Source organism: Anomaloglossus baeobatrachus, chromosome 2, assembly GCF_048569485.1.
Source record: "Anomaloglossus baeobatrachus isolate aAnoBae1 chromosome 2, aAnoBae1.hap1, whole genome shotgun sequence".
NCBI classification, from domain to species: Eukaryota; Metazoa; Chordata; class Amphibia; order Anura; family Aromobatidae; genus Anomaloglossus; species Anomaloglossus baeobatrachus.
The window spans coordinates 341,903,421-341,918,959 of NC_134354.1; the positions used below are offsets into that span (position 1 = coordinate 341,903,421).

The following is a 15,539-nucleotide window of genomic DNA, read 5'->3' on the forward strand; positions in this document are numbered from 1 at the left end:
TCAGCAATAAAAAGTCAGTCACCATTCTGCTCCGATAGCCAATACTCTATAGTTTTTTGTCAGCCTTCGTAGTGTAGTGGTAATCACATTTGTTTTACACGCAGAAGGTCCTGGGTTCAATCCCCAGTGAAACCCATCTGCTCTTTGTGTGGAAATAATACCCTATCAACCTGCAATATATTAAGTTCTTGGCTTTGTTCCCGAATAACGGGATGTTTTGGCTTCCATCACCAACAGAACTACGAATTATTTAATTGCCATTAGTTTGCAGGATTTCAAAGGTTTCATAGTGTAGTGGTCATCACGTATGCATAACAAGCAGACGGTCCTGGGTTCAATCCCCAGTAAAACCAATCTGTTCTTGGTGTTGAAATAATACCCTACCAAACTACAATATAAGAAGTTCTTGGCTTTGTTGCCAAATAACAATACATTTTGGCTTCCATCACCAAGAGAACTACGATTTTGGGTTTCTTTTTTATTGACCATTTTAGCAGAAAACATAATAATATATTATAAAAATCCTGTTTGTTTCAAAAAATATAGTTCCCATAAATACAAAAGCAAAAGACCAAACTATGTAGAAAAAAGTAACTTATTCAATATAAACTTCAATTTAAGCAAAATCCCTTTGTAGAAATAAAAGTAGTAAAATATGTAAGAAAAATTGTAAATGTTTCATTAACCAAAACACTTTTCTTCCGCAATGAAAAGGCCCCATCAGTCACAATTCTGCTCCGATAGCCAATAGTCTGTAATGTTTTGTCAGGTTTCATAGTGTAGTGGTAATCTTGTCTGCTTTACACGCAGAAGGTCCTGGGTTCAATCCCCAGTGAAACCAGTCTATTTTCGGTGTTGAAGTAGTTTCCTATCAACCTGTGAGATATGAAATTATTGGTTTCGTTGCCAAATGACAATACATTTTAGCTTCTATCACAAGGAGAACTACGATTTTGGGTTTCTTTTTTATTGACCATTTTAGCAGAAAACATAATCCCATATTATAAAAATCCTGTTTCTTTCAAAATATATAGTTCCCATAAATACAAAAGCAAACTATGTAGAAAAAAGTAACTCATTCAATGTAAACTTCAATTTAAGCAAAATCCCTTTGTAGGAAAAAAACTGGTAAAATATGTAATAAAAATTGTAAATGTTTCATTACCAAAAATTCTTTCCTTCAGCAATAAAAAGGCCTTGTCCGTCACAATTCTGCTCTGCTAGCTACACAGCAACTATCCATCAGGTTTCATAGTGTAGTGGTCATGACGTCTGCTTAACACGCAGAAGGGCCTGGGTTCAATCCTAAGTGAAACCCATCTGTTCTTGTTGTTGAAATAATACTCTATCAAAATACAATATATGAAGTTCTTTGCTTTGTAGCTGAAGGATGGGATGTTTTGGCTTCCATCACCAACAGAACTACGAATAATTTTTTTTCCCCTGGCGGTCAAAACTCGTCTCCAATTGCTAATGCTTTGCAGGATTTCACAGGTTTCATAGTGTAGTGAACATCACGTCTGCTTCACACGCAGAAAGTCCTGTGTTCAATCCCCAGTGAAACCAATCTTTTTTCGGTGTTGAAGTAATTTCCTATTAACTTGTAGTATATGAAATTCTTGGTTTCGTTGCCAAATGACAATACATTTTGGCTTCCATCTCCAAGAGAACTACGATTTTTGGTTTCTTATTTATTGACCATTTTAGCGGAAAACATAATCCCATATTATAAAAATACTGTTTGTTTCAAAAAATATAGTTCCCATAAATACAAAAGCAAAAGACCAAACTATGTAGAAAAAAGTAACACATTCAATATAAACTTCAATTTAAGCAATAAAACTAGTAAAATATGTAATAAAAATTGTAAAATGTTTCATTAACCAAAAACACTTTTCTTCAGCAATAAAAAGGTCCCGTCAGTCACAATTGTGCTCCGATAGCCAATGCTCTATAATTTTTTGGCAGGTTTTATAGTGTAGTGGTAATCACGTGTGCTTTACATGCAGAGGGTCCTGGGTTCAATCTCCATGGAAACCCATCTGTGCTTGGTGTTGAAATAATACCCTATCAACCCACGATATATAAAGTTCATGGCTTTGTTCCCGAATAACGGTATGTTTTGGCTTCCATCACCAACAGAACTACGAATTATTATTTATTTTTTTTTTTCCCTGGCGGTCAAAACTCGTCTGTAATTGCCATTATTTTGCAGGATTTCACAGGTTTTCTAGTGTGGTGGTCATTAAGTCTGCTTCACATGCAGAACGTTCTGGTTCAATCCCTAGTGAAACCAATCTGTTTTCGGTGTTGAAGTAATTTCCTATCAACCTGTAAGATATGAAATTCTTGGTTTCATTGCCAAATGACAATACATTTTGGCTTCTATCACAAGGAGAACTACGATCTGGATTTCTTTTTTATTGACCATTTTAGCAGAAAACATAATCCCATATTATAAAAATCCTGTTTGTTTCAAAATATATAGTTCCCATAAATACAAAAGCAAAAGACCAAACTATGTAGAAAAAAGAAACACATTCAATGTAAACTTCAATTTAAGCAAAATCCCTTTTGTAGGAATAAAACTGGTAAAATATGTAATAAAATTGTAAATGTTTCATTAACCAAAAATACTTTCCTTCACCAATAAAAAGGCCCCGTCAGTCACAATTCTGGTCTGCTAGCCAATACACCATAACTTTCCATCAGGTTTCCTAGTGTAGTGGTCATCACGTCAGCTTAACTCGAAGAAGATCCTGGGTTCAATCCCCGGTAAAACCAATCTGTTCATGGTGTTGAAACAAAACCCCATCAATCTGCAATATATCAAGTTCTTGGCTTTGATACTGAATGACGGGATATTTTGGCTTCCATCACCAACAGAGCTACGAATTTGTTTTTTTTTCCCTGGCGGTCAAAACTCATCTCTAATTGCCATTACTTTACAAGATTTCAAAGGTTTCATAGTGTAGTGGTCATTACGTCTGCTTTACGTGCAGAAGGTCCTGGGTTCAATCCCCAGGGAAACCAATCTGTTCCTGGTGTTAAAATAATACCCTATTGAACTATAATATATGAAGTTCTAGGCTTTGTTGCCGAATGATGGGATGTTTTTGTTTCCATCACCAACAGACTTACGAATTATTTTTTTTAATCCCTGGCGGTCAAAACTCGTCCCTAATTGCCATTACTTTGCAGGATATCACAGGTTTCATAGTGTAGTGGTCATCACGTCTGCTTAACAGGCAGAGGGTCCTGGGTTCAATCCCCAGTGAAACCAATCTGTTCTTGATGTTGAAATAATACCTCATCCAACTACAATATATGAAGTTCTTGGATTTGTTGCCGAATGATGGTATGTTTTTGTTTCCATCACCAACAGACTTACGAATTATTTTTTTTAATCCCTGGCGGTCAAAACTCGTCCCTAATTGCCATTACTTTGCAGGACTTTTCAGGTTTCATAGTGTAGTGGTCATCACGTCTGCTTAACATGCAGAGGGTCCTGGGTTCAATCCCCAGTGAAACCAATCTGTTCTTGATGTTGAAATAATACCCTATCCAACTACAATATATGAAGTTCTTGGATTTGTTGCCGAATGACAAGATGTTTTGGCTTCCATCACCAACAGAACTACAAATTATTTTTCTTCTTCCCCTGGCGGTCAAAACTCGTCTTTAATTGCCATTACTTTGCAGGATTTCACAGGTTTTATAGTGTAGTGGTCATCACGTCTGCTTCGCACGCAGAAGGTCCTGGGTTCAATCCCCAGTAAAAACAAGCCATATTCACTGTTGAAGTACTTTGCTATCAACCTGTAATATATGAAACGCTTTTTTATAGTTGCCAAATGACAATACATTTTGGCTTCCATCGTAAAGGGAACTACGATTTTGGGTTTCTTTTTTATTGACCATATTTTTTTTTTCCCTGGCGGTCAAAACTCGTCTCTAATTGCCATTACTTTTCAGGATTTCAAAGGTTTCATAGTCAGTGGTCATCACATCTGCTTCACATGCAGAACGGTCTGGGTTCAATCCCCAGGAAAACCAATCTGTTCATGATGTTGAAAAACAACCTGCAATATACGAAGATCTTGGCTTTGTTGCCGAATGAAGGGATGTTTTAGCTTCCATTACCAACAGAGCTACAAATTTGTTTTTTTCCCTGGCAGTCAAAACACGTCTCTAATTGCCATTACTTTGCAGGATTTCAAAGGTTTCTTAGTCTAGTGGTCATCACATCTGCTTCACATGCAGAACGTCCTGGTTTCAATCCCCAGTAAAACCAATCTGTTCATGGTGTTGAAATAAAACCCTATCAACCAGCAATATATGAAGTTCTTGGCTTTGTTGCCGAATGACCGGTTGTTTTGGCTTCCATCATCAACAGGGCGACGAATTTGTTTTTTTTCCCCTGGCGGTCAAAACTTGTCTCTAATTGCCATTACTTTGCAGGATTTCAAAGGTTGCATAGTGTAGTGGTCATCATGTCTGCATCACACGCAGAAGGTCCTGGGTTCAATCCCCAGTGAAACCAATCCGTTTTGGTGTTGAAGTAATTTCCTATCGACTTGTAATATATGAAATTCTTGGTTTCGTTGCCAAATGACAATACATTTTGGCTTCCATCACCAAGAGAACTACGATTTTGGGTTTCTTTTTTATTGACTATTTTAGCAGAAAACATACTCCCATATTATAAAAATCCTGTTTCTTTCAAAATATATAGTTCCCATAAATACAAAAGCAAACTATGTAGAAAAAAGTAACTCATTCAATGTAAACTTCAATTTAAGCAAAATCCCTTTGTAGGAAAAAAACTGGTAAAATATGTAATAAAAATTGTAAATGTTTCATTACCAAAAATTCTTTCCTTCAGCAATAAAAAGGCCTTGTCCGTCACAATTCTGCTCTGCTAGCTACACAGCAACTATCCATCAGGTTTCATAGTGTAGTGGTCATGACGTCTGCTTAACACGCAGAAGGGCCTGGGTTCAATCCTAAGTGAAACCCATCTGTTCTTGTTGTTGAAATAATACTCTATCAAAATACAATATATGAAGTTCTTTGCTTTGTAGCTGAAGGATGGGATGTTTTGGCTTCCATCACCAACAGAACTACGAATAATTTTTTTTCCCCTGGCGGTCAAAACTCGTCTCCAATTGCTAATGCTTTGCAGGATTTCACAGGTTTCATAGTGTAGTGAACATCACGTCTGCTTCACACGCAGAAAGTCCTGTGTTCAATCCCCAGTGAAACCAATCTTTTTTCGGTGTTGAAGTAATTTCCTATTAACTTGTAGTATATGAAATTCTTGGTTTCGTTGCCAAATGACAATACATTTTGGCTTCCATCTCCAAGAGAACTACGATTTTTGGTTTCTTATTTATTGACCATTTTAGCGGAAAACATAATCCCATATTATAAAAATACTGTTTGTTTCAAAAAATATAGTTCCCATAAATACAAAAGCAAAAGACCAAACTATGTAGAAAAAAGTAACACATTCAATATAAACTTCAATTTAAGCAATAAAACTAGTAAAATATGTAATAAAAATTGTAAAATGTTTCATTAACCAAAAACACTTTTCTTCAGCAATAAAAAGGTCCCGTCAGTCACAATTGTGCTCCGATAGCCAATGCTCTATAATTTTTTGGCAGGTTTTATAGTGTAGTGGTAATCACGTGTGCTTTACATGCAGAGGGTCCTGGGTTCAATCTCCATGGAAACCCATCTGTGCTTGGTGTTGAAATAATACCCTATCAACCCACGATATATAAAGTTCATGGCTTTGTTCCCGAATAACGGTATGTTTTGGCTTCCATCACCAACAGAACTACGAATTATTATTTATTTTTTTTTTTCCCTGGCGGTCAAAACTCGTCTGTAATTGCCATTATTTTGCAGGATTTCACAGGTTTTCTAGTGTGGTGGTCATTAAGTCTGCTTCACATGCAGAACGTTCTGGTTCAATCCCTAGTGAAACCAATCTGTTTTCGGTGTTGAAGTAATTTCCTATCAACCTGTAAGATATGAAATTCTTGGTTTCATTGCCAAATGACAATACATTTTGGCTTCTATCACAAGGAGAACTACGATCTGGATTTCTTTTTTATTGACCATTTTAGCAGAAAACATAATCCCATATTATAAAAATCCTGTTTGTTTCAAAATATATAGTTCCCATAAATACAAAAGCAAAAGACCAAACTATGTAGAAAAAAGAAACACATTCAATGTAAACTTCAATTTAAGCAAAATCCCTTTTGTAGGAATAAAACTGGTAAAATATGTAATAAAATTGTAAATGTTTCATTAACCAAAAATACTTTCCTTCACCAATAAAAAGGCCCCGTCAGTCACAATTCTGGTCTGCTAGCCAATACACCATAACTTTCCATCAGGTTTCCTAGTGTAGTGGTCATCACGTCAGCTTAACTCGAAGAAGATCCTGGGTTCAATCCCCGGTAAAACCAATCTGTTCATGGTGTTGAAACAAAACCCCATCAATCTGCAATATATGAAGTTCTTGGCTTTGATACTGAATGACGGGATATTTTGGCTTCCATCACCAACAGAGCTACGAATTTGTTTTTTTTTCCCTGGCGGTCAAAACTCATCTCTAATTGCCATTACTTTGCAAGATTTCAAAGGTTTCATAGTGTAGTGGTCATTACGTCTGCTTTACGTGCAGAAGGTCCTGGGTTCAATCCCCAGGGAAACCAATCTGTTCCTGGTGTTAAAATAATACCCTATTGAACTATAATATATGAAGTTCTTGGCTTTGTTGCCGAATGATGGGATGTTTTTGTTTCCATCACCAACAGACTTACGAATTATTTTTTTTAATCCCTGGCGGTCAAAACTCGTCCCTAATTGCCATTACTTTGCAGGATATCACAGGTTTCATAGTGTAGTGGTCATCACGTCTGCTTAACAGGCAGAGGGTTCTGGGTTCAATCCCCAGTGAAACCAATCTGTTCTTGATGTTGAAATAATACCTCATCCAACTACAATATATGAAGTTCTTGGATTTGTTGCCGAATGATGGTATGTTTTTGTTTCCATCACCAACAGACTTACGAATTATTTTTTTTAATCCCTGGCGGTCAAAACTCGTCCCTAATTGCCATTACTTTGCAGGACTTTTCAGGTTTCATAGTGTAGTGGTCATCACGTCTGCTTAACATGCAGAGGGTCCTGGGTTCAATCCCCAGTGAAACCAATCTGTTCTTGATGTTGAAATAATACCCTATCCAACTACAATATATGAAGTTCTTGGATTTGTTGCCGAATGACAAGATGTTTTGGCTTCCATCACCAACAGAACTACAAATTATTTTTCTTCTTCCCCTGGCGGTCAAAACTCGTCTTTAATTGCCATTACTTTGCAGGATTTCACAGGTTTTATAGTGTAGTGGTCATCACGTCTGCTTCGCACGCAGAAGGTCCTGGGTTCAATCCCCAGTAAAAACAAGCCATATTCACTGTTGAAGTACTTTGCTATCAACCTGTAATATATGAAACGCTTTTTTATAGTTGCCAAATGACAATACATTTTGGCTTCCATCGTAAAAGGAACTACGATTTTGGGTTTCTTTTTTATTGACCATATTTTTTTTTTCCCTGGCGGTCAAAACTCGTCTCTAATTGCCATTACTTTTCAGGATTTCAAAGGTTTCATAGTCAGTGGTCATCACATCTGCTTCACATGCAGAACGGTCTGGGTTCAATCCCCAGGAAAACCAATCTGTTCATGATGTTGAAAAACAACCTGCAATATACGAAGATCTTGGCTTTGTTGCCGAATGAAGGGATGTTTTAGCTTCCATTACCAACAGAGCTACAAATTTGTTTTTTTCCCTGGCAGTCAAAACACGTCTCTAATTGCCATTACTTTGCAGGATTTCAAAGGTTTCTTAGTCTAGTGGTCATCACATCTGCTTCACATGCAGAACGTCCTGGTTTCAATCCCCAGTAAAACCAATCTGTTCATGGTGTTGAAATAAAACCCTATCAACCAGCAATATATGAAGTTCTTGGCTTTGTTGCCGAATGACCGGTTGTTTTGGCTTCCATCATCAACAGGGCGACGAATTTGTTTTTTTTCCCCTGGCGGTCAAAACTTGTCTCTAATTGCCATTACTTTGCAGGATTTCAAAGGTTGCATAGTGTAGTGGTCATCATGTCTGCATCACACGCAGAAGGTCCTGGGTTCAATCCCCAGTGAAACCAATCCGTTTTGGTGTTGAAGTAATTTCCTATCGACTTGTAATATATGAAATTCTTGGTTTCGTTGCCAAATGACAATACATTTTGGCTTCCATCACCAAGAGAACTACGATTTTGGGTTTCTTTTTCATTGACTATTTTAGCAGAAAACATACTCCCATATTATAAAAATCCTGTTTGTGTCAAAATATATAGTTTCCATAAATACAAAAGCAAAAGACCAAACTATGGAGAAAAAAGTAACACATTCAATATAAACTTCAATTTAACCAAAATCCCTTTGTAGGAATAAAACTGGTAAAATATGTAATAAAAATTGTAAATGTTTCATTAACCAAACATACTTTCCTTCAGCAATAAAAAGGCCCCGTCAGTCACAATTCTTCTCCGATAGCCGTTACTCTATAACTATTTGTGAGGTTTCATAGTGAAGTTGTCATCACGTCTGCTTCACACGCACTATGTTCTGGGTTCAATCCCCAGTAAAACCAATATGTTCTTGGTGTTGAAATAATACCCTATCAAACTACAATATATGAAGTTCTTGTCTTTGTTACCGAATGATGGTATGTTTTGGCTTCTATCACCAAAAGAACTTCGAATTATTTTTTTTTCCCTGGCGGTCAAAACTCGTCTCTAATAGCCATTACTTTGCAGGATTTCACAGGTTTTAAAGTGTAGTGGTCATCACGTCTGCTTCACAAGCAGAAGGTCCTGGGTTCAATCCCCTGTGAAACCAATCTGTTTTCGGTGTTGAAGTAATTTCCTATCGACTTGTAATATATGAATTTCTAGGTTTCATTGCCAAATGACAATACATTTTGGCTTCCATCACCAAGAGAACTACGATTTTGGGTTTCTTTTTTATTGACTATTTTAGCAGAAAACATACTCCCATATTATAAAAATCCGGTTTGTGTCAAAATATATAGTTTCCATAAATACAAAAGCAAAAGACCAAACTATGGAGAAAAAAGTAACACATTCAATATAAACTTCAATTTAAGCAAAATCCCTTTGTGGGAATAAAACTGGTAAAAGATGTAATAAAAATTGTAAATGTTTCATTAACCAAAAATACTTTTCTTCAGCAATAAAAAGGCCCCGTCAGTCACAATTCTGCTCTGCTAGCCAATACACAGTAACTTTCCATCAGGTTTCATAGTGTAGTTGACATTACGTCTGTTTAACACGCAGAAGGTCCTGTGTGCAATCCCCAGTGAAACCAATCTGTTCTTAGTGTTGAAATAGCATTTATCAACCTGCAATATATTAAGTTCTTGGCTTTGTTACCGAATGACGTGATGTTTTGGCTTCCATCACCAACAGAACTATGAATTTGTTTTTTTCCCTGGCGGTCAAAACTCGTCTCTAATTGACATTACTTTGCAGGATTCCACAGGTTTAATAGTGTAGTGGTCATCACGACAGATGAGCGAACCAGTCGCGGCTTGGCTCAAGTTCTGTTCGCCGTATGGAGGTCTCGTTTAAGTTCGGTTCGGCGAACCACACGAACCGCATAGGAAACAATGGGAAGTAATCACAAACACATAAAAACACCTAGAAAACACCCTTAAAGGTGTCCAAAAGGTGAAAAACAACTCACAACACAAACACATGGGATAGTGACAAGGACATATACTCATGCGAAAACAAAAGAGCTGGACAAGGAAAAAGAGGAGGAGACAGATATAGGCATGGCATGCCATTCTAAAATCATGTAAAACACCGCAATGTTACTCCAAGCGGAGTCTCCCAAAATTGGGCCACACACACGCACCCCTTCAGTGGCAGCAATTTTGCCCCAGTTGCACACTTCACAGGTAGATTTACATCAAGCACATTCAAAAATATGGCATCCTTACCGTCCCCAGGATGACACCGGGTAGGTAGCTAAGTTTTTCCTGATCCTATCTCTGTTCATCTTGGATTATTTTTAAAAACAATGTAAGCAAGGGTTACTCCAAGCGGAGTCTCCCTTTTTTCCAAAATTTGGTCTTCACACACACCCACCCCTTCAGTGGCAGCAGTTGTGCCCCAGTTGTACACTTCACAGGTAGATTTGCATCAAGCACATTCAAAAATACACCATCCTTAACCGTCCCCAGGATGACACCGGGGTAGGTAGCAAAGTCTTTGCTGAACCATGACTTGTTCATCTTGGCTCCTTTTAAAAAACACAGCAAGCATGGGTTACTCCAAGCGGAGTCTCCCTTTTTTCCAAAAATTGGGCCCCACACACACCCACCCCCTCAGTGGCAGCACTTGTGCCCCAGTTGTTAGTTAGTCTGTCCACATTGTAACTGGACAGACGCGTGCGCTTATCTGTCAGCACACACCCAGCAGCACTGAAGACACGTTCAGAGACAACGCTGGCAGCAGGACACGAAACATCTCTAAGGCGTAAGTGGAGAGCTCTGGCCATTTTTCAAGATTTGAAGCCCTAAATGAGCAAGGCTCCATTTGCAAAGTCATGGCATCGATGTTCATTTGGAGATACTCCTGTATCATCCTCTCCAGCCGTTGACTATGTGTCAGACTTGTTGTCTCTGGTGGCCTTGCAAAGGATGGTCTAAAAAAATTATGAAAAGATTCAATAAAATTGCTGTTACCAGCACCAGATAAGGTGCTACTGGTACGAGTAGACTGTTGAAGATGACGAGACCGTCCCATGTTTGTCAAGTTACAACTGGGAAATTCACTCCCTGCACCACGGTTGTTTGGTGGAAAAGCCGAGCTAAGATCGAGTCACAGCTTCTGCTTATACTCCTGCATATGTGCGTCCCTTTCTATGGCTGGAATTATGTCACAAAATTTGGACTTGTACCAGGGATCTAATAGTGTGGCAAGCCAGTAGTCATCATCACTTCTAATTTTGACAATACGAGGGTCATGTTGGAGGTAGTGCAGAAAGAAGGCGCTTATGTGTCTTGCGCATCCATGCGGACCAAGTCCACGCTGTGTTTGTGGCATAGAGGTGCTAACCGTTCTTTCTTCCTCTGACATTTCCCCCCAACCTCTTTCAACTGAAATTTGACCAAGGTCTCCCTCATCTGCTGAGTCTTCCATGTCCATGGACAGTTCGTCCTCCATTTCTTCATGTTCTCCTGCACCTTCCTCAACATTTAGTCTGCTACTATGCGCCCTTGTTGATCCCTATCCCCCATGGTCCCATGCCTGCCGCGTTGGTGATGAAGAACATCTGGACCTTGGTGATGTTGTTGTGTCTTGCGCATATGAATCCTCCTGTAGTTCCTCCCCTTCCTGTTGTCCCACCCCCTGACTCCGAATAGTGTTTAGCGTGTGCTCCAGCATGTAAATGACTGGAATTGTCATGCTGATAATGGCATTGTAAGCGCTAAAAATATTCGTCGCCTTGTTGAAACTGTGCAGAAGGGTGCATAGGTCCTAGATCTGAGACCACTCCATCAGGGTGATCTGCCCCACCTCTGCATCTCGTTGGCCCAGGCTATACGTCATGACGTATTGCACCAGGGCTCGACGGTGCTGCCACAGTCGCTGTAACATGTGGAGAGTCGAATTCCAGCGTGTCGGCACATCGCATTTCAGGCGATGAACCGGCAGGCCGAAAGACTTCTGGAGCGAAGCAAGTCGCTCAGCAGTGGTGGTTGAACGGCGGAAATGAGCATACAGTTTTCGTGCCCTGTTCAGAAGGACATCTAGGCTGGGATAGTGTGTTAAAAATTGCTGGATAACAAGGTTCAATATGTGAGCCATACAAGGCACGTGTGTCACCTTGCCCAGGCGAATGGCCACACCCAGGTTTGCAGCATTGTCGCACACGGCCTTACCAGGCTGCAGGTTGAGTGGTGACAACCATTTATTAAACTCAGCCTCCAGAGCTGCCCACAACTCAGCCGCTGTGTGACTTTTATTTCCAAGATATTTCAAGCTAAAGACCGCCTGATGCCGTTGCACTCTGCTGCCAGCATGATAATGAGGGGTGCGTGATTCCTTCTGCGCAGTTACAACGCTGGTGGCCTTACCAGGTAGGCTTGGGGCGGAGGTGGAGGACCCAGATGAGGTGGAGGAGGCAGAAGCAGTGGCGGAACTTGGACAGACAGAGGATTGACACACAAGTCGTGGGGACATTAAGACTTGTGCAGCAGACCCTTCACTATCTATCACCATAGTTACCCAGTGCCCAGTCAGCGAAATGTAACGTCCCTGTCCATGCTTACTGGTCCAAGTATTGGTGGTGAAATGCACCCGTTCACACACAGAGTTTCTCAAGGAAGCGGTGATGTTGTGTGTGACATGCTGGAGTAGCGCAGGCACACCTTTCTTAGAAAAGTAGTGGCGACTGGGCATCTGGTACTGGGGCACAGCGACAGACATAAGGTCTCTAAAATCCTGTGTGTCCACCAGGTGGAAAGGCAGCATTTCGGTAGCCAAGAGCTTACAGAGGGATAAAGTCAACCTCTTAGCTTTGTCATGGGTCGCAGGAAATGGCCTTTTATTTGTCCACATCTGAGGGACAGAGATCTGGCTGCTGTGTGTAGACGGTGGTGAGTAGGGTGTCCCTGGAAAAATGCAGGTTTGTGAGGAAAGTGCAGGCGTAGACATGATGTTGCCTTCATCCAACGTTGATGCTATCGATGTCTGAGAGAGCTGTACACATGCACTTGTTTCCTCTTCCAAACCAACCTAGACCTACCAAGCAAACTGCCTGTTGTGGTTAAAGTGGTGGAAGTTATGCGTGGAAAACCAGGTGTGACAGCTATCCCCACAGTACTAGAAGATGAAGAGCGCGCGGATGCACTTGAAGGGGCAGGCGGTGGATGATTGGCTCTGCTAAACCGCATTGCAGCACGGTGAGCTTCCCACTGGGACATATGATATTTATTCATGTGACGATTCATGGAAGAAGTTGTCAAACTGCGGAGGTTTTGACCTCTACTAACAGAATCATGACAAATTTGACATATCACATGATTTGGGTGATCTTTTGCTATGTCAAAAAATGACCAGGCTAGGCAAGCCTTAGAGGGCATGCGACCTGCTGAGCCACCCCGACTAGTGCTCAGAGGCACAGTGGTGGCTGAGGATGCAGTTGTAGATGTGCTACCAGTACTACTCCTCTGTCCAGGAAGGCGCAAGGTAACTTTGTCGTCAGTAGCATCCTCCTCCACCGCCTCTGTTGACCTCCTCGAGTGCCTGACTGTGGGTTGACAGTAGGTGGGATCTAGAACTTCCTCATCAAGTGTTGTGTTTGCACTCCCCTCCCCCTCAGACAGAGCCTCTTCCTGACGTGAACCAATATTTAAGTTGTCATCCCAATCTGGTATCTGCGTCTCATCGTCATCAGTATGTTCCTCATTGTCTATAACAACAGGTGTTACAGTTGGTGAATAGGGTCAACATTCTGATCAGAAACTTGGTCCTCATGGCCTGAATCAGAGTCACAAAGGTTCTGGGCATCACTGCAGACCATTTTGTCACGCTCCCCGGGTCCCCTGTGCTGCCCTCCGGCTCACCTGTCACGCTCCCCGCTCTCCAGCATCCCTTGCCAGCGCGTCCCCAGCGTCCTGGTCCCCGCACCCGGCGTCCGTCGGCTTCACAGCCCCATCCTGGCCCTGCTGCTTCCTCCTCGCAGCTTCCTGCTCTGGCTTCTGGCACTCGGGCAGCGCGCATGCGCATTAGGGCGCGCGGTCATTGACCCTTTCTTAAAGGGCCAGCGTCCATTAACAGGAAATGATGCAAAACAGGTACAGGGTATAAAGGGGGTTTATGTCCAAGGGGGCGGGGCCTGATCTTCGTGTTTCTTAAGCTAGGAGTCAGGTCTCCTGGTGTATATGTGTATATACTCACCTATCTCTCTTGTAGAGCCGTGCCTGCCTCGCCATCCGGTCCAGACCGAATCCCGAACCCCGAACGCAGTCCATCTGCCATCCTGACAGTCCGTACCATCTCGGATCCCTGCGGTGACCTGTCATCTCGCTCCAAAGGTTCCGGACCCCGCCTGACATCTTCTCGGCTTCCGAACCTGAGCTGCGTCACCCGGACTACCACCAGTGACTCCGTAGTCCCAGGGACTTCTCCGTTATACTCCTGTGCACGGACTGTTCTGCTGCCTATAGTGCTCCAGCTACCGGACCCCTTACCACCATCTAGGAGTTCGGCCCAGTGGATCCACCTCCTGGGTCTGCCCGTCCACCTGGCCCTGACAGTAAGATCAGGCCATGGATCCCGCTGCAGCACTAGCAGCCATACAGGAGGAACTCCAACGCCAGCGAGAGACTCAGACCCGCATGCTGCAATTTATGTCTTCTGTGGACGCCCGCCTGAACACGCTACAAGCGGCAGTCACGGCTTCAGCATCCCGGGCCTCCACTAGTCAAGACACGGCTCCAGCTCCCGTGGCGACTTCGTCAGATACTTCCAGACTTCGTTTGGCCTCACCACCCCGGTACGCCGGAGACCCCAAGACCTGCAGGGGATTCTTAAACCAATGCTCCCTCCATTTCACGCAGCTGCCGCATTTGTTTGCCTCTGATCAAGCCAAGGTCGCCTTCATCATGTCCCATCTAGAGGGTGAGGCACTGGCGTGGATGAACCCCTTGTGGGAGAAGGGGGATCCTGTGACCACGAACATCCAGGACTTCCTGCAGGCATTCCGTGGCACCTTTGATGAGCCCGGACGCGCCTCCGCGTCTGCTTCGTCTCTTCTCCGGTTGCGTCAGGGGACTCTGACGGTGGGCCAATACGCAATCCGGTTTCGCACCTTGGCTTCGGAACTCGGGTGGAACAACGAGGCCTTAACCGCCGCCTTCTGGGAAGGACTCTCGGGGCGAATTAAAGATGAGCTGGCGGGTCGTGACGTACCGACCACCCTGGATGCCCTGATTACCCTAGCGACTCGAGTGGACATCCGCTTTCAGGAGCGATCCAAGGAAGTGTCCCGTGAGAGACATCCGGTACGGCATTCCTCTCCTCCGCAGAAGCCCTCCGTACTTCAGTCATCAACAGCTGGGGCCCCCGTCCACGAGCCCATGCAGATCGACAGAGTGCGGCAGTCTGAACAACGTAGAGCTGAGCGGCTCGCCAAGGGCCTCTGCTTTTACTGCGGAGAGGACACACACCTGCTACGCTTCTGTCCTGAGAGGCCGGGAAACTCCAAAGCCTAGGGTTGGTAGGAGAGGCCACCCTAGGTGCTGGGACTCTCTCAGACCCGGTTACATGGACTGTGCAAGTGACAACGGGAGAGACGCGGTTCACGGCTGAGGCATACCTCGATTCCGGGGCAGCAGGCAATTTCATCCAGCAGGCCACGGTGG

General features: G+C 42.5%; 5 non-coding genes across 5 annotated transcripts; all 5 read left to right on the top strand.

Moving 5' to 3' along the window:
* The first annotated feature begins 768 nt into the window (after window positions 1-768).
* Window positions 769-841, top strand: TRNAV-UAC (transfer RNA valine (anticodon UAC)). Its single transcript has one exon. It is a non-coding gene; the product is annotated as a tRNA-Val (tRNA).
* A 2,619-nt stretch (window positions 842-3,460) lies between these two features.
* Window positions 3,461-3,533, top strand: TRNAV-AAC (transfer RNA valine (anticodon AAC)). Its single transcript has one exon. It is a non-coding gene; the product is annotated as a tRNA-Val (tRNA).
* Window positions 3,534-3,711: 178 nt separating this feature from the next.
* TRNAA-CGC (transfer RNA alanine (anticodon CGC)) lies at window positions 3,712-3,784 on the top strand. The gene has a single exon. It is a non-coding gene; the product is annotated as a tRNA-Ala (tRNA).
* A 3,377-nt stretch (window positions 3,785-7,161) lies between these two features.
* TRNAV-AAC (transfer RNA valine (anticodon AAC)) lies at window positions 7,162-7,234 on the top strand. Its single transcript has one exon. It is a non-coding gene; the product is annotated as a tRNA-Val (tRNA).
* Window positions 7,235-7,412: 178 nt separating this feature from the next.
* TRNAA-CGC (transfer RNA alanine (anticodon CGC)) lies at window positions 7,413-7,485 on the top strand. Its single transcript has one exon. It is a non-coding gene; the product is annotated as a tRNA-Ala (tRNA).
* The last annotated feature ends 8,054 nt before the right edge of the window (window positions 7,486-15,539 follow it).